The sequence below is a fragment of the Marmota monax genome, unplaced genomic scaffold (genome assembly GCF_021218885.2).
Source record: "Marmota monax isolate L192 unplaced genomic scaffold, Marmota_monax_Labrador192_F-V1.1 WCK01_AAM20220418_F8-fsc00021, whole genome shotgun sequence".
Lineage (NCBI taxonomy): Eukaryota > Metazoa > Chordata > Mammalia > Rodentia > Sciuridae > Marmota > Marmota monax.
Window position 1 is genome coordinate 1,729,975 of NW_026695228.1, and position 18,439 is coordinate 1,748,413.

The 18,439-nt window shown below is 37.8% G+C and overlaps 1 pseudogene; it reads right to left on the reverse strand.

Annotated features, from left to right (window-relative positions):
- Nucleotides 1-6,476: 6,476 nt before the first annotated feature.
- LOC124087608 (RNA cytosine C(5)-methyltransferase NSUN2-like) overlaps nucleotides 6,477-18,439 on the reverse strand; it is a 102,542-nt pseudogene continuing 90,579 nt past the window's right edge.

Sequence of the window (18,439 nt, forward strand, 5' to 3'; positions counted from 1 at the left end):
CACAGGGTCCATCAGATATTGACCTAAGAGTTCCTCAGTTATATCTCCTTCGCTGACACACTCTGACTTCTAACCTTAAGGAACATTCGAAATCCTTCCAATAAATATCTATTGCTCAAAACAGAATCCTGAATGGGCTCTGCTGCATCTCCACATATATGCACATGTAGTTAGTTCCCTCTCTGACAGTTTCTGCCCCCCAGTCCCTGACAGGCTCTGATTCCCTGCAAAACTCAACTTCGGCAACACTTCTCTCTAGTAGAGTTCATTCTCTACACCCCATTTATCAGGATACCCAGCCCTGTGTTTCTATATTACTTTCTTTTTTAAAATTTTTAAAATTTGTTTTAATTAGTTATACTTGACAGTAGAATGCATTTATGCACTTTAATATATCATACATAGATGGGATTCAATTTCTCATTTTTCTGAGTGTACATGTTGCAGAATCATATTGGTCATGTAGTCACATATATACATACAGTAATAATGTCTGTATAACTCTACTATCTTTTCTATCCCCTCATCCCCTCCTCTCCCCTCCCCTCCCTCCCACATCCCTCTACCTAATCTTAGGTAACACTATTCTTCCCTAGTGTCCCCTGCCTTATTGTGAATTAGCATCCATATATTAGAGAAAACATTTTGCCTTTGGTTTTATGGGATTGGCTTATTTCACTTAGCATGATATTCTCCAACTCCAACCATTTATTCGCAAATGCCATAATTTCACTCTTCTTTAGAGCTGAGTAATATTTCATTGAGTTATATACCACATTTTCTTTATTCATTCATCTACTGAAGGACACCCAGGTTGGTTCCATAGTCCAGCTATTGTAAATTGAGCTGATATAAACATTGATGTGGCTGCATCACTATAGAATGCTGATTTTAAGTCCTTTGTGTATAAACCAAGGAATGGAATAGCTGGGTCAAATGGTGATTCCATTCTCAGTTTTCTGAGGAATCTCCATACTGCTTTCCATAGTGGTTGCACCATTTTGAAGTCCCACCAGCAATATATGAGTGTACCTTTTCACTACATCTTCACCAACATTTATTATTGCCTGAATTCTTGATGATTGCCATTATGACAGGGGTGAGATGAAATCTTAAAATAGTTTTGATTTGCATTTCTCTAATTGCCAGAGATGTTGAACACTTTTTCATATATTTGTTGATAAGTTGTATTTCTTCTTCTGTGAAGTGTCTGTTCAGTTCCTTGGCCCATTTATTGGTTGGGTTATTTGTTTTTCTTGGTGTTAAGTTTTTTGAGTTCTTTATATATCTTAGAGATTAATGCTTTGTTGGAGGTACATGTGGTAAAGATTTTCTCCCAATCTGTAGGCTCTCTCCTCACATTATTAATTGTTTCCTTTGCTGAGAAGAAGCTTTTAATTTGAAACCATCTCACTTATTGATTCTTGATTTTACTTCTTGCATTTTAGGAGTCTTTTTAAGGAAGTCAGATCCTAGGCTGAAGAGGTGAAGATTTGGGCCTATCTTTCCTTCTATTAGGTGCAGAGTCTCTGTTTAGCGCCTAAGTCTTTGATCCATTTTGAGTTAATTTTTGTGAAGGGTGAGAGATAGAGGTTTAATTTCATTTTGCTACATATGGATTTCCAATTTTGCCAGCACCATTTGTTGAATAGGCTATCTTTTCTCCAGTGAATGTTTTTGGCACCCTTGTCTAGTATGAGATAACTGCATTTATGTGGATTTGTCTCTGCATCATCTATTCTGTACCATGGGTCTACCAGTCTATTTTGGTACCAATCCCATGATCTGTAGTATAGTTTAAGGTCTGGTATAGTGATGCCACCTGCTTCACTCTTCTTGCTAAGGATTGCTTTAACTATTCTGAGTCTCTTATTTTTCCAAATAAATTTTATGATTGCTTTTTCTATTTGTATGAAGAATGTCATTGGGATTTTAATAGGAATTGCATTAAATCTGTATAATGCTATTGGTTGTATGATCATTTTGAAAATATTAATTCTGCCTATCCAGGAGCATGGGAGATCTTTCCATCTGCTGAGGTTTTCTTCAATTTCTTTCTGTAGTGTTCTGTAGTTTTCATTGTAGAGGTCTTTCACCTCTCTTGTTAGATTGATTTCAAGGTATTTTTTTTTCTTTGAGGCTATTGTGAAGAGAGTAGTTTTCCTAATTTCTCTTTCAGGGATTCATCGCTGATGTATAGGAATAGGTTTGATTTATGTGTGTTGATTTTATATTCTGCTACTTTGCTCAATTCATTTATTAGTTCTAGAAGTTTTATGGTGGAATTTTTTGGATCTTCTAGATCCAAAATCATGTCATCAGCAAATAGTGACAGTTTGAATTCTTCTTAACCAATATGTATCCTTTTAATTCTTTCTTTTGTCTTATTGCTCTGGCTAGGGTTTCAAGGATGATGTTGAATAGAAGTAGTGAAAGAGGACATCCTTGTCTTGTTCCAGTTTTTAGAGGAAATGCTTTCAAATTTTCTCCACTTAGAATGATGCTGGCCTCGGGTTTAGCATATATAGCTTTTACAATGTTGAGGTATATTCCTAGTATACCTAGTTTTTCTAGTGTTTTGAACATGAAGGTGTGCTGTATTTTGTCAAATGCTTGAAACAACCCTGCATCCCTGGGATGAATCCCACTTGATCGTGGTGCACTATCTTCTTAATGTTTTATATGCAATTTGCTAGAATTTTATGGAAAATTTTTGCATCTATGTTCATCAGGGATTTTGGTCTTAAGTTTTCTTTCCTTGCTATATCTTTGTCTGGTTTTGGTATCAGGGTGATCTTAGCCTCATAGAATGAGTTTGGAAGGGTTCCTTCCTTTTCCATTTCATAGAATACTTTGAGGAGTATTAGTGTTAATTCTTCTTGTAGAACTCAGCAGAGAATCCTTCTTGTCCTGGGCTTTTCTTGGTTGGTAGGCTTTTGATGGTTTTCTATTTCATTATTTGAAACTGATCTATGTAAATCATGTATGACCTCCTCATTCAGTTTGGGTAGGTCATATGCCTCTAGAAATTTATTCATGTCTTTGATATTTTCTATTTTATTAGAGTATAAATTTTCAAAATAGTTTCTCATTATCTTCTGTATCTCATACGTGTCCATTGTGACATTTCCTTATTCATCTTATATTTTAGTAATTTGAGTTTTCTCTCTTTTCTCTTCATTAGCATGGCCAGAGGTTTATCTATTTTATTTATGTTTTCAAAGAACCAACTTTTTGCTTTGTCAATTTTTTCAGTTCTTTGTTTTGTTTTGATTTCAGCTCTGATTTTTAATTATTTCCTGTCTTCTACTGCTTTGGGTGTTGATTTGTTCTTATTTTGCTAGGGCTTTGAGATGTAGTGTTAGGTCATTTATTTGTTGACTTTTTATTCCTTTAATGAATGAAATCAATGAAATAAATTTTCCTGTTAGTGCTGCCTTCATAGTGTCCCAGAAATTTTGATAAGTTGTATCAGTGTTCTCATTTACCTCTAAGAATTTTGTTATTTCATCCTGGATTTCTTCTACTGTCCATTCATCATTCAATTGTGTGTTATTTAGCCTCTACTTGTTATAGTAGCTTTTATTTTTTATTTTATCATTAATTTCTAATTTCATGCCATTGTGGTCTTATAGAATGCAGGGTATTATCTCTGGGGTTTTTTGTTTGTTTGTTTTTGGGGTATTTTGTTTTTGGATTTACTAAGAGTTGCTTTGTGGCATATGATCTATTTTAGAGAAGGAGCCATTTGCTGCTGAGAAAAAAGTATATTTGCTCATTGATGGATGAAATATTCTATTAAATATTTCTATTTCATGTCTATTAAATATTTCATGTCTATTAAATCTAAATTATTGATTGCATTATTTAGTTCTATAGTTCCTTATTTAGTTTATTTTCTTTTTTTTTTGAGGGGGGGATATTTGTCCAGTAGTGAGAGAGGTGTGTTAAAGAAACTCAGTATCATTGTATTGTGATCTATTTGACTGTTGAAATTGAGAAGGGTTTGTTTTATGTACATAGATGCTCCATTGTTTGGGGGCATAAATATCTATAATTGTTATGTCCTGCTTATATATATATTTCCCTTAAGAAGTATGAAGTGTCCTTCTTTGTCTCTTCTGATTAACTTTGGTTTGAAGTCTACTTTATCTGAGATGAGAATGGAAACCCCTGCTTGTTTACACAATTCATATGAGTGATAAGTTTTTTCCCATCCTTTCACCTTCAGCCTGTGGATGTCTTTGCCCATGAGGTGAGTCTCTTGAAGACAGCATATTGTTGGGTTTTGCCTTTTAATCCAATCTGCCAGTCTGTGTCTTCTGATTGATGAGTTTAGGCCATTAACATTCAAGGTTATTATTGAGATATGATTTATATTCTATGTCATTTTGATTTATTTCTGGTTTTTGATTTGTCTTAGCTTCTCATTTGGTTGAATGTCCTTTTAGTGCAGATCCTCCCTTTGCTGGTTTTCACTTTTTTTTCCAGCAATTTTATTTTTTTTTCACTTCATCCTCATGGAATATTCTGTTAAGAATGCTCTGTAGTGTAGGCTTTCTATTTGTTAATTTTTAAAATTTTTGTTTATCATGGAATGTTTTAATTTCATCTTGAAATCTGAAACTTAATTTTGGCTGGATATAAAATTCTTGGTTGGCATACATTTTCTTTCAGAGCTTGAAATATATTATTCCAGGACCTCCTAGCTTTGAGGGTCTGGGTTGAGATATCAGTTGAGACCTGAATTTGTTTCCCCTTATATGTAATTTGATTTTTTTTCTCTCACAGCCTTTAATATTTTATCTTTATTCTGTGTGTTAGTCATTCTCATTATAATGTTTCTTGGTGTGAGTCTGCTGTAATTTTGTACATTTGGGGTCCTGTAGGCCTCTTGTATTTGATTTTTCATTCCATTCTTTAGTTTTGGGAAATTTTCTGCTATTATATAATTGAAAAGACTGTGCATTTCTTTAATTTGTATTTCTGCTCCTTCATCTAGTCTGATAACTCTTCAATTTGGCCTTTTCATGTTATCCCATAATTTTGGGATGTTCTGTTCATGGTTTCTTACCATCTTCTTCACATATTAAATTCTACTTTCAAGATTATATATTTCGTCTTCATTGTCTGATGTTCTGTCATGAAAGTAATCTAGTCTGTTGATGATGCTTACTATTGAATTTATAATTTGGTTTACTAATTCCTTCATTTCCAGGATTTCTGCCTAGTTTTATTTCTCGATCTCTAACTCTTCATTAAAGTGGTCTTTCACTTCCTGTATTTTTTCTTTGACTTCTCTCCTTATACTAGCCTTTAATTCACATATCAATTTAATTATATACAATCTGAACTCCTTCTTGGACATTTCTTCTATTATGTTATCAGTGGCTTCTGTTGTCAAAGCATCTTGGTTTGCTTAGGGTACTTTATTCCCTTGTTTTTTCATGTAGTTAGTGTGTTTTCCCATCTAAAAGTATAGCTATAAGGCAGTATAAATTCGACCCTGTAGACCTATAGTGTCCCTGAAGGTTTCCAGTGCTTCACCTTTACTGGTTGGACCAATATCAGTAGCACCCAGTGTACAAAATATATAGCCTTAAACCTAGTAGCCCCCATTAAAGCATCTACTGCTTTCTCCCATTAAACCAAAATTATGAGTTCAATAACTATCTATAGTACAAACAAAATATTTGTTAAAACGTTTTACAATTTCAAATGGTGGATGAGAGAACAGAGGTAGTGCAGTATGCAATACTCACAAAGGAGAAATAAAAAATCTAAAAGTAAAAATTCACAGGAAGAATGGAAGAGGAGCTGGCAGAGGTTGGCTAATGATTGGAAAAAAAGCTGGAAAGAAAATACAAGAGAGAGGAAAAATATGAACAAAGAGAGAAAATTAAAGACATAAGAATACAAAAAAGATGCTAAACAATATTCATATGTCATTGTCCTCCACACACTGATGTATAAAAAATATTGTCCCAAATATGGTAGAGAGATTAGTGAATCAAAAAATAAAATAAATCTTGCTGGAAAGTCAAACTGTCTCTGTCAATATTCAACAATTTCTCAGCCCTGTCTTGGATGTCTGTCAGGATCACCAAACCCAGATCAGCCCTTGCAAACCCAGTCTCTATCCCACCGATCTGGGCTTCAGATACCTCAGGCTCCACCATGCTGCAGACCCAAGATCTCAGTGCTGCTCCCACTTGCAGAGAGACCACCAGGGATACACTCATGCAAAGGAGCAACCCTGAGATGTAGCAGCAAGACAAGGGCCACCAGCATGCTCTGTAGGAAGATCCCAGGCTCCTTCAAACCTGCAGGCATCCCCACACTAGACCTGCAGGTCCCAGCTGGAGTCTCCAGACAGAGGTTCTTATGGTGGTAAACCTGCTGGCACCCAGGCCCCAGGCCCTGGCTGGTGTCCCAAAATGGGTACAACCATGCAACCAAACCTGGAGTCTCCCCGTCTAGGCCATGGTAGTAGCAATAGTGGTGGTGGTGGTTAGTAGCAGGCACTGGGTCAGCAGTAGCTGAGGCTGCAGTGACAGCTGCAACTGCAGCTGTGGGGGCAGCATCACCAGGTGATCTCTGGGGGTCAGTAGCAGTGTCGGTTCAGTTGCATCCAGGGCAGCAGTTTCTTCTGTGATAGCAGCACCCAGAAAGAAGACCTCCAGGCGATCTCAGGCTGGCAGCAAGGAATCAGAGGTAGCAGCAATCTCTATATTACTTTCTCAATAGAACCATTAAAAGATTCATTACACTGTTCAGTGCTTGAATTTCTCATCTGTCTGTAATACTTAACTCTACGTATGCATTGGAAATTAAAAAAAAAAAAAAAATCCCTGCTCCAGCACTTGGCAGAAGGCCTGGCAGATCACAGTCCTAAAGAATGCTTTCTCAGCCCACAAGTGAAACCAGACCAGAAACAGCAACCCTGAGTCCTACTGAGTTTGCATTTCATCAATAAAACCTAATGTTCATATTTTAAAAGGTGAACTAAGTCATTTCCTCCCACTGTTTAGCAAAAAGGACATTTCCCAGGCTCATTTGAGAAGGTTCCTGAAAAAACCGTGGGAGAGCTTTTAACATGTTTTCAAAGACCATGCTCCATATAAAAGGCATCCCAAAAGAAGAAAAATAAGCATTTACATTAGAAAATATGACAATGGTATATTTATGTGGGAGTGTGCAGGGTTCCCAAGGATTCCAGCCAAGAACAATACTAGCTTGTGCTCTTGTCTCAATTTTGTTGTTTCAATAAAAAGTTTCACTTTTACATCAGTTTTGTAGCACGTTGCATGAACAGCAGTGAAGTGAGCAGATGTACTCCTCTTTCAGTCAACAGATTTATACAAGGTCTGGCTCATTGAAAAAAAAAATCACATTTTTAAAAAAAATTTCACTTTATGAAAAGATTTACCTAACATGTCTCCCCATTTAGCACTGGCATTATGTTTAATGCGATTTGCTTTATTAAAAATGTACACACATGAGAATTTTTCAGAAACATTTTAAATTATTTTGATACTTAAAAAATACTTTTCAAAAATGCTTTGCCAATTAGCATACCATTTTATTTTCACATGATTCTTGGAAGTTTGTAAACCAGTAATCATTCTCCAAATAGTGATAACAACAATAACAGCACTAGCAATAAATAACAATAATTAATAATGATGGTGATAATGATAACTATTTATCAGCCATTTACCATATGCCAGATAATGTTTTAATGCTTTCTACATCATTGACTCTAATCCTCCCAGTACATGAGGTAGGTTACCAAGTGTAATCCCCACTTAATAGGCAAGGTATTGAGTCGTGCTCTACTGAATTCCTTTTAATTCCTCATATAGGCTGTAGAGGTTTGAATAGTGTTTTCAAAAACAATATGTCTAAGTCTTAACCCTCAGTATCTGTGAATGTGATTTAATTTAGAAATAGGATCTTTGCAGATATAACTAGGTTAAGGATCCCAGGATGAAATCATCCTAGATTCAAAGTGAGCCTTAAGGTCCCACTTTAATCCCACAGTGATTTGTGTCCTTATGAGAAAAGGGAGAGGAGGTTTGAGGTATAGAGATATGGGGAAGCAGCCCATGGGGAAACAAAGGCAGAGTGTGGAAATTATGCTACCAGAAGCCTTAGAATACCAGGGGCCACCAGAAAACAGAAGTTACATGCAATAAGTATTCCCAAAAGCTGGGGCATAGTGGTTCACGCCTGCAATTCCAGCAACTCAGGAGGCTAGGCAAGAGGACTGCATCCTCAAGACCAGCCTCAGCAACTTATAAGGGCCCTGTCTCAAAATTAAAAAAAAAAAAATAGAAAGGACTGTAGCTCAGTGATAAAACAACCCTGAGTTCAATCCCTGGTACCAAAAAAGAAAGAAGAAAAGAATTATCCCCAAGAGCCTTTGAAAAGAGTATAGCCCTGCTAAAATTCTGATTTGGGACTTCTGGCCTCCAGAACTTCATGGAAAAATAAATTTCTGCTGTTTTAAGTCATCTAGTTATGATCATTTGTTATGCACCCCTAAGAAACTAATCCATTAACTATGCTGTCTTTTGCTACACATGGTATAGATTTTTATATGTTCTCTTCTTCAAAGCCTCTGCATAAAATGTGGTAAGAAACAGAGTTCCTACATCAGTCAGCTCTTAACAACAATGCTATATAAATACTGCAGAATTTCAGTGGTTTATCCAAAGATAACCTCCTGTCGCTCACATGACTGCAAGCTGGCTAAGACAGTTTTGTTGACCTCATCTGGGCTCATTCATAAAGTAAGCCAGTTGTGGCTCAGCTGATTGTTTGATGGGCTGAGGAACACTGCTTCAAGGTGTGAGGCCAGTAAACTTGGCTGTGCCTGGAAGGTTTGGGCTCAGGTCATCTCCACATGTCACTCATCTTCCTTGGGCCATCAACACTGGCTTGAGTAAACTCTTATGGTTATTGTACAGAAGTAAGAAAGTGCACGGGGAACCAAGTGAAGTCTTCCTACACCAAGGCATTGAACTTGCACATTGTCTTTTCTGACCACATCCCATTGACCAAAAGAAATTGCACAGAATCGCCAGGCAGGGAGCCCATATCTGTAATCCCAGTGGCTCAGGCAGGAGGATTGTGAGTTCAAAGCCAGCCTCAGCAAAAGTGAGGCACTAAGCAACTCAGTGAGACCCTGTCTCTAAATAAAAAACAAAATAGGGCTGGGGATGTGGCTCAATGGTCGAGTGTCCCTGAGTTCAATCCCACCCCAGCAAAAAAAAAAGAAAAGAAAAGAAAAGAAATTGAACAGGATCAAGGGAAGGCATGTCCATTCTGCCCACAGAAGTAGGAGTGAGGGAAGGAATAATATTTTTTTGTAGTTGTAGATGGACAGAATGCCTTTATTTATTTTTATGTGGTGCTGATGATCAAACCCAGTGTCTCACACATATTAGGCAAGCACTCTGCCACTGAGCTACAGATTCAGCCCAGGAGTGAATATTTTTGAGAAAAAAATTTACTCCTTTTCTTTCTATCTCATTCCCTGTCCCCTTGCCTCTATCTTCTGTCTCCATTTCAAGCAGCAATATGGATGTCATCTCCAGAAGGACTATAATCCAAATCTGAGTTAGGAATTCTGCCCATTCTCTATAACCCCCTTCATATTACCACTATATCAGATAACCAATATTTATTTTCCTTGCAGATAGGCTGTTAGATTTCAGAAGGTGTGACCTAAATATCTGTTTCTCAGCCATTTTTCTAGTAATTTCCTATAATCTTATCCAAATTGATCTTTACACATTACTGTTGAATAAAAAATAAATTTAAGCTATTGACCTACAGGTTCCTTCTGGTTACCATCAGAATCCCCCTAACTGAATGCCCTTACTTCAGAAACGGGAAACTAGAAATACTATATGATTTTCCTCAGGTTATCAACATAGAGGGGGAGTCAGGTTTTCTGTATCCAAAAAACACCTTTAACTTCAACAGCCTTGCCATATGTTTTCTATCCATTTATATTCCTGGTGAGGTCTTGGATCAGGGTCAAAAAGTAAAATTCTATCAAACTAATAAATTAAGGTTAAACAGTAAATAGTCATATAGATCCTGTTGATGATAGCACTCCTTGAAATCTAGGGGAGGAGAGATCATTTTTTAGTTGTTTTATCCTTTTAGATCACAAGCATGCTAGAATTCTGATAGAAAACAAGGTTCATGGCAGATGGCTTGAATGGACTTTAGGATTTATGGGCAGAATTGCAGAAAAGCCACCTGAGAACAGCCACAGTGTGGGTCCATAACTTCCTGAAGTTATGACTGCATTGTATTAAAGGCTTCAATTCGTTTACCCTGCGATTTTGTCAGCCCATCCCATGCAGACTCCAGACCAGTCATAAGACTTGACTGCTCCAATGGAACAGTGACTACGTAAATGTAATCCAAATCTTGGAAATGAGTTTGCCCATTTCTTTCTTTCTCTACTGGAAACCTGCCTTTAGTATGAGAACAAGACTGGGTAGTCTGCTGGAGGATGAGAGATTATGTGGAGCAGAGCAGAGCCACCTGAGCATGACCATGATGTTCAGCTAACCGACATTTCACCTTGGGGTGGGGGGAATCAGTAGCCCTAGCTACATCATGTGAGTCTAAAGTAGAGGGAGGAAGGTTATTCAGGGGAAACTCAGGTATTGTTTCCATATTAGGGAGAGTTGCATTGCTAGGACAGGATCCTTTTTAATCCCTAGTCCCCAGGTCTTTCAAAACTCCAAGGATTGTCATACACAAATATCTTGGCTTTGGAGTCAACCCAATCCTACTTGAATGGTGGTTCACTACTTCAGAGCTGTTTGACCTTGGGAAAGTTACTGAATTTCTCTCAGCCTTAGGTGTTTTTCACTTCTAAAAATAGATTTATCAAGAATGGCTACCATGTTGACACTCCCAGAAATCAAGTTTGCAAAATGGCTACAAAATGAGCCACCCATAGTTGCTATGCAAAAAAAAAAAAAATGTAAGTTCCTTTGTTCCTTCCATTCTTTCCCATGATATTCTGTACCTAAAATCCCACATGACAGATATATAGAATCCAATAACGGAGAGCTCTGTTGAACAGAGGAGGTCACAATGACTTTTCACCTACCTGGTAACAGGATGAATTGGAGACGTTAACTTTTAATGGATGGATATGAGAAATGAAAATGAAAATGCAAAAAGCTCATACTTTAAATTTCTTACTGGCAAGAAGGGATTGAAGGCTGTGATTTCAAGGTCAGTGGTTGGTGCCAGTTACTCCTGAAGAACTTATAATCATTGAGCACAAGAGGCCAGTGAATAGCAGTTGGGAGAAAGATGTCAGGGAAGCTTCACTGTAGGCTTTTCTAGAAGCAGAATGCCCACTTTTGTGATCTTTTGAAGTCCTTTACAGTCTTACAGAACCATTATTATCAAATTTTATTACTTGGTCCTAGAAATAAATAACCTGGCACCCTTCCAAGAGGATTGGTGAAGAAGTTAATTATCACGTAAGTGTTCTACAAACATATAGCACTCTGCAAAGGTTAAATAATAACACTGGGGATGAACTGTCTCCAAACTTTAGCTGTTTTCCATCAGTGCTTATGCATAATTATAAGTAAAACATCAAAAAGGAGAAAGAGTCAATAGTTCAAAGGAGATTAAAGGAGATTTGGCATGTTGATAGAAAGTATGGGAAAGAAAAGAATGTGTAGTGAACAGATAGAGTTAGGGATGGAATATTATTTGTTCCAGGATTTTTAAAGAGCTTCCAGGGAGAATTAGTGAGATATGATTGATCATTTCTGGCAAATCATCAAGAACAGGTAGGGGTCTGCATGTGTTTAATTGAAACTAAAGCATATGCACAAGGCCTCATTTTTCTGATCTCACCTGGGAAAATAGATCAAGATGAAGATGGTCAGTACTTGATCAGAAGATGACCCTGGAACTTGAAGATGTCTTAGCTTTGGGGGACCACGTGCTATAAAAGAAGGAGCTAAGCCTAAGAGTCAGGATCCTAGTAAGCCTTGCCTCAAATATTAACAGTATGACCTTGGAAGGAAACTTTGCTCTCTCCTCATCTGGGAACTTGGATGGTTCAGATTAAATAATGTGAAAGATCCTTCTAACACATGTATATGGCAATCCAATGAGGAAAATGGCCCATGAGGGACTCATCCTCCATCACTCTACCCAACTGTCTTCTTCCTGGTTTCTCTATTTGGGGTGTTTCTGACAAATTCCATAGCAGATTGTGCCTTCTGCCCTTGCAGAAGTTTGTAAGTCAGTAATGTTTAACCTTACCTTAGAATAATTATAGCATATCTTATTTCTCCAACAAAACTAGTTTTCTCTTCAGAGAGGAATCCCTGACTGATGCATATTTGGACTCTAGCTCTGTACTAAGCCCAGCACTTAATGGACACTCAGTAAGCAATGCAGAAAATCGAGTAGAACATTTCCTTTTGTCCTAGAATCAGCAACAAACTCCCCAAACTGGAGACAAAGAGACTCTAAGCACCAAAATTCTGCTATCTTTGATTAAAAATGGGCACAGCCCTTCTTCAGAAAATGAGTAGAAGAGAACAGGAATATGGGGAAATGCAATAATTAAAATTAGAAATTGAAGGGATGGGGGTGTGGCTCAGTAGTAGAGCACTTTCCTAGCACATGTGAGGCACTGGATTTGATCCTTGGGATCAAATAAATTATTTAATTAATTAATCAATTAAAGTCATTATGTTCATCTACAACTAAAAAAAAAAAAATAGAAATTAACCTAGTGGGGAGTTGTGTGGATGGTCCCCCTACCTTGAAAACAAATGATAGATAGGGGTAAGGAGAGAACAGGGGCAATACAGGGGAGGGTGGAGGACTGACTGCGGTTAGGCTCATGGATTCCAGAGTCAAATACTCCATCAGAATTTCATTTCTAGCAATCACTTAACCTCTTCGCACCATAGTTTCCTTATCTGTATGACAAAGATAGCAATATAAAGCCTACCTCATAATGTGTTGTAAAATTAAATAAGCTATTATATCCAAAGTGTTTAGATAAGGCCTATGACATTACAAGCATCATATAAATGTTTGCTATTATTATAACTCTGTATATGAAGATATGTCTTAAATAAGATAAATAATTTTACTTTTAATTATTAAATAAAATTGTTTTTTTTAATAAAATATAACAAAACCCTTCAGTGCCTCCCCAATACAAAAGGTATCATCTGGGGGTTTGAATCCTAGTGAGGTCACTCATTAAATTCTACTGAGAGCCAACCTGTTTGCCAAAGGAACATTTTTGCAAATGGCTAAACACTTATTATCTATATTGGTGGCAAAGAACAAAACATATGTTTCAAAAGTTCCATAAAGCTCAGGGAGACAGCTAGGCAGCACAGCATACAGGTCTGTTGGGAAGATAGCACCTGGATTCTGATTCCAGTTCTGCCACGAGTTACCTGTGCCATTGTGGGTTGATTACTCCACTTGCATCCTTGAAATTAAAATGAGATGATGAAGACTACCTTGTACCAAGTTAGTGAAGATTAAAATGGAAAAATGGATGAGTGCTACTAAATACAGTGCCTAGCATGCAAGGAACCTTCAATAACCATCAGTTTTTATTGCTATTACTGCGCTGATTATAGTAATGAGAAAGAAAGCAGGGCAAAAATAAACTTTGGATGAAGAAAGAGAGGGTGAATCAATACAGCATGTATTGATAAGCTTCAACTGAGTTTTCTGAAGCGTAAGATAGATGATTTGGCTCTGGATGTGCAAAATCATAGAGGGTGGAGGTGTGGGAATCAGAGAGACCTTTGTAGGCGGGTGGGAGTAAGTGGAAAAGCCCTTTTTGGGCAGAATTTGGCACAAGAATGAAAGAGGTAGGAACAGCTTAGAGAAAGAGAGAGGGGACTCTTGAATAGTACATAAAGCCCCAACTCATCCCTGAGGTCTTGCTGGAAGTGTCACTGTGGCATTTTCAGGGCTTTTCATGTTCTCCTATATGTTTCAGAAATGTGAAGTTGGAATCTTCTAGCGGGCATTGCCCTTTGCTCAAGAGACTTGGGAGGCATAAAAACACTAATCATGAAAACCACAGAAACTTAAGCAAAGAGTTATTTAAAGTGCCCCACAGTTTAGCAAACCAAACTGGCAGCACACCTGGTTGCATCTTCTCAAAGCCTTCTCTGAATGTGCCTTTGTGGGGATGTATTTACCCAAGACATGAGTCAGGACAGTACTGGCCTCCACTCTTGGTGAGGAGAGGCCAGCAAGAGGCTCTGGGATGCTGCCACAAGGGTTCAGACTTGACTGTGTCCCAACTAGTCCTACCTCCAATTCAACACCCATGGTGCCCCAGGCTTTCATATATATTGAACAATTTTCCTATTTTATGGATAAAGTTTCAAGATTTTATGAACTTGCCCAAAGACACTTATTACTCTAACAAAGGTCTAAGACTAGAGCCGAGCATGGTACAGAGTTGCAGTACCATATCATAAATGCAGTAATGGAGGGACAACCAGAATTTTAGATCAGTGGGAATTAATACCTTAGTGCCTGCCTATGCACCACTAAGTGAAATCATATAATCAAAATTGTCAAATATATTTCAAACTATTAACCAACTTATACCCAACCTTCAAGATCACCAGGTAAAGACAACCTATCTGGCAATTCGTATTCATTTTATGTCTTTACACCATTCATTTCCATACGTTGGACTCTTCTGATCCCTACTAATTGACTACAAAGTTCTAGAAGCATTGAGAATGCTTACTAAATACCTCTCAAAGTGAACAGAATTAAATGTGGATTCATGTTTCAAAGAAAGGCTTTTTGAAAAACATGTTCCTGCTATTATAGGTGGAACTTGAGAAGAGCATAATGAGATTCCTTTTGTTTAACCTCCTCTCTAGCTAGTGACCAGAAAAAGGAAGCTCCTGTCAGGTGTGAAATGGAGAAATGAGAACAGAAGAAAGGACAGCACTGGAGGAATTGGAATAGTGACTGGGAGAGGTTTTTATTTACCCTTTGGTAGCCTCTGCAGATCCTAGATAATTGCATCTCCCCTAAAAGCTTTGATAACCCAACCATTCTGCTTGGCCCTGATGCCAAAGAAGGAGGTCATCAATCTTATACCTGCTAACAATTTACTAGCAGCAAAGCTAGCCCTGAAGCCTGCAGTCTGGTAGCTGTGCCAGCCATAGAGGAAGCACTGGCCTTGAGGTGCCATAGAGGCTGTAAAAGGTTGTCTAGTCTCCACGTTTTTTAATGTTGCCATTAACAGTACAGCCTTGGGTACAAGCTCTGCTCCTGGCTAAGAAAATAACACTATCATTGGTACCAAGCTTTGTCCTATAATATACAGATTGTGCTGGTGTGAAATCCTCTCATCTATAATTTTCTCTATTTCCAGAGGGCTGGGCTGAAATTTATCCTTTCACTGTGGATCAATTCCATGGATGAAAGAGTTTGCTGAGCAAATGGGTAAAGTAAACATGGGCAGTGTTTATCTGCCTTAAGGGTGAAGGCCAGCAAATTAATTTCAATCTCTTTAGCAGCTGCCTTAGCATTCCCCAAACGAGAGTGATAGCTACAAATGTCTCTTATTCATCAGTTAAAGCATTTCTTTTAAAGTCTTGTTCCCATTGATGAGGTAGCAGTTCCCTGTTAATTCCTCCATTATACTAGTTATTAACCTACCATTTATTTATCACCTACCACATACCAGACACTCTAATGAGCACTTTCTTTATCCATTTTATTTAATCCTCTTGTATGAAAAGTTTCCACATTCAACATCAGTTTGGGGTGCTTTATTTAAAAAAAAATATTTTTTTTTAGTTGTCAATGGGCCTTTATTTTATTTATTTATATACAGTGCTGAGAATCGAACCCAGTGCCTCACACATGCTAGGCAAGTGCTCTACCACTGAGCCACAACTCCAGCCCCTGGAGTTAACTTAACTTACTTAACTTAACCCCAAACTTCAGGAGCCATTACCTCCACAGTCATAGCTCTCCCAGGGTCTTTGGGACTTCTTTTAGGCTTCCAAATGTTCTGAAATGTGTCACAGAAGAAGTTCTCATAGAGTAGCTCAAAACTGAGGCCATTAGTGGTGCAAAACATGAGCACAGAGCTTAGATAATTGCATCTTCCCTAAGGCCATTTTCCCTGGTCTTACATTATGATTCAAGAGCAAGCTTTGGGGGTCTCTGGGTGTGGGGTGGACAGAGAGTCATTCTGGGTGAATTTCATTCAAAAGGGAATGTCAGGGTGATGAATTCCCTCACACTTCCAGTCAGGAAAATAGCAGGTCTTTCTCTGTCTACATTTCTCAGCACTTTCCACATTTCTTGAGTCTGGGCCTCAAAGTTTCCATAGTCTCCTGTGATTACATTTTCAATTTGCACTACTGTATTTATTCCTTAGTGACACAGTTGCTAAATTCTAAGATTATTTTTTATATACCTGAAGAATTCATACCACTGAAGACTTACAATTTAATATAGCAATATCACTACCCACAATCCTCCTAGTGACACAGTAACTAGTCTCTTGAGATTCTCAGTGTGCTTCTGGGTTCCCATCCTGTGATTTAGGTAGCAGATACAAACCAGGGTTGGAAACACCTGCGCACATTCCTCACTTCTGACGGCTCTCACTCAGTTAATGTAATGCTTTCTCTTTCCTGTTAGCCAAGACCAACACTTCTTAGAATCAAGGTCAACACAGCCAGATAAAGGCAGTAGAGAACAGCTGTTGGGAGTGTCTGATGATTTCTCTTTATGTGTTTATTGATTAAATCAATGCTGAGTGCCAACTGAGAGCTAGATACTGGGCTGGGTCTTAGGTTGTTCGTTTGGTTGACTGAGGAAATTTCTTAGCTGCACTGGAGACTGTGAACAGCAATGTAAAAGCAAAATAGATAACACAGTTGGGAAAAAGGAACCATACATGGAAAAGTGTGGCTGCTAAGGAAACAGAAAAGTGTGATTGCAGGTCTGAAGTCAAAGGCAGATGAAGACACAAAAGCTAATGAACAGTACAATCAGACACTGTGTTTTTACTTTGTAAAAAATCAAACATGTATGTACCACACATAGGAAGGTATACCTATAATAGTTGTATAGGGCCATGAATTGTTGTAAGCAGTACATTTATGTAAACAAAACTCAGATCATAAAAGAGAGAATATGATCAGCACCCTGAAAAGTTTCCTTTCTACTTCTTTCTCATCACAGTGGCTCCCATAATAACAATTATTTTAGTTTTTAACCTTATAGATGAATTTTGCACATTTCATTACTTTATATGTGGGGCACCATCCAGGATGTACTCTTTCAGGTGTAGCTCCATTTGCTCAATATTATATTAGTGAGATTCACTCACCTTGCTGCTCGAAATTATCATTTCTTCTCATTGCTCTGTGGTTTTCCATGTGTTACTATTTCATAATTTCCTTATTCATTCTTCTTTTGATGGTTGGTTAGGTAGTTTCCAGTTGGATGTCATTGAAAAAAAATATGCAAAAAGTTGTGTACTTGTAATGATTAATTTGAATTGTCAACTTGATTGGATTAAGAGATGACCACGATGAAGAGGTTTATGGGTGTGTCAATGAGGGTGTATCTAGTAATGATTGGCATGTGGGATAGCCAACTGAAATGGAGACCTTCCTTAAGCATGGGCAGCACTGTCCAATAGGATGATGGCTCGGATGAAATAAAAGTTGGAAGAACAAGGAAGCAGCAGCAGATGCAAGCTTTATTCTTCTTGAATGGGTTCTTGATTGCTGCTATGATTGTCTGAGGATATTGGACTCTCACTTCTTCACTCTTCCAAAGCAGACTCTGACAGTGATTCTCCAGAAGACTTCAGTCTTGGACTAGGGTAGCACGGTTTATACCTCTTGTTCTGGGGCTTTAGCCTCTTGGACTGTGCAGCTACTGATTCTTCTAGCTCTCCAGCCTGCAGATGGCCATTGGGGACTATCCAGCCACTGGTTGTATAAGCCAACCTGATAAATCCCCTTTTATAATTATACTTCCTTTACTTATCTTTGATATGTTTGTGTGAATGTTTCTGCTGGGTATACATCCCTAGGAGGGAATTTTCTGGGCCATAACACCAGTGATATTTAGTTGTAAGAGATACTGCCGACATTTTCCCCAATTTTATTCTACAAATTTATAATTTCAGCAGCTATGTCTGACAGTTCCAGCTACTTGTCATTCCTGCCAGGTGATTTCTATTATTTTTAATTTAGCTACTATGGTAAGTTTGTAGTAAGATCTCATTGTATGTGTGTTTATATTAACGTTCTTCAGTGAAATGTAATTTAAATATAGTGGAATTGCACAACCCTCAAGTTTTGTGATTTTTTTTATAAATGTGTACATATAA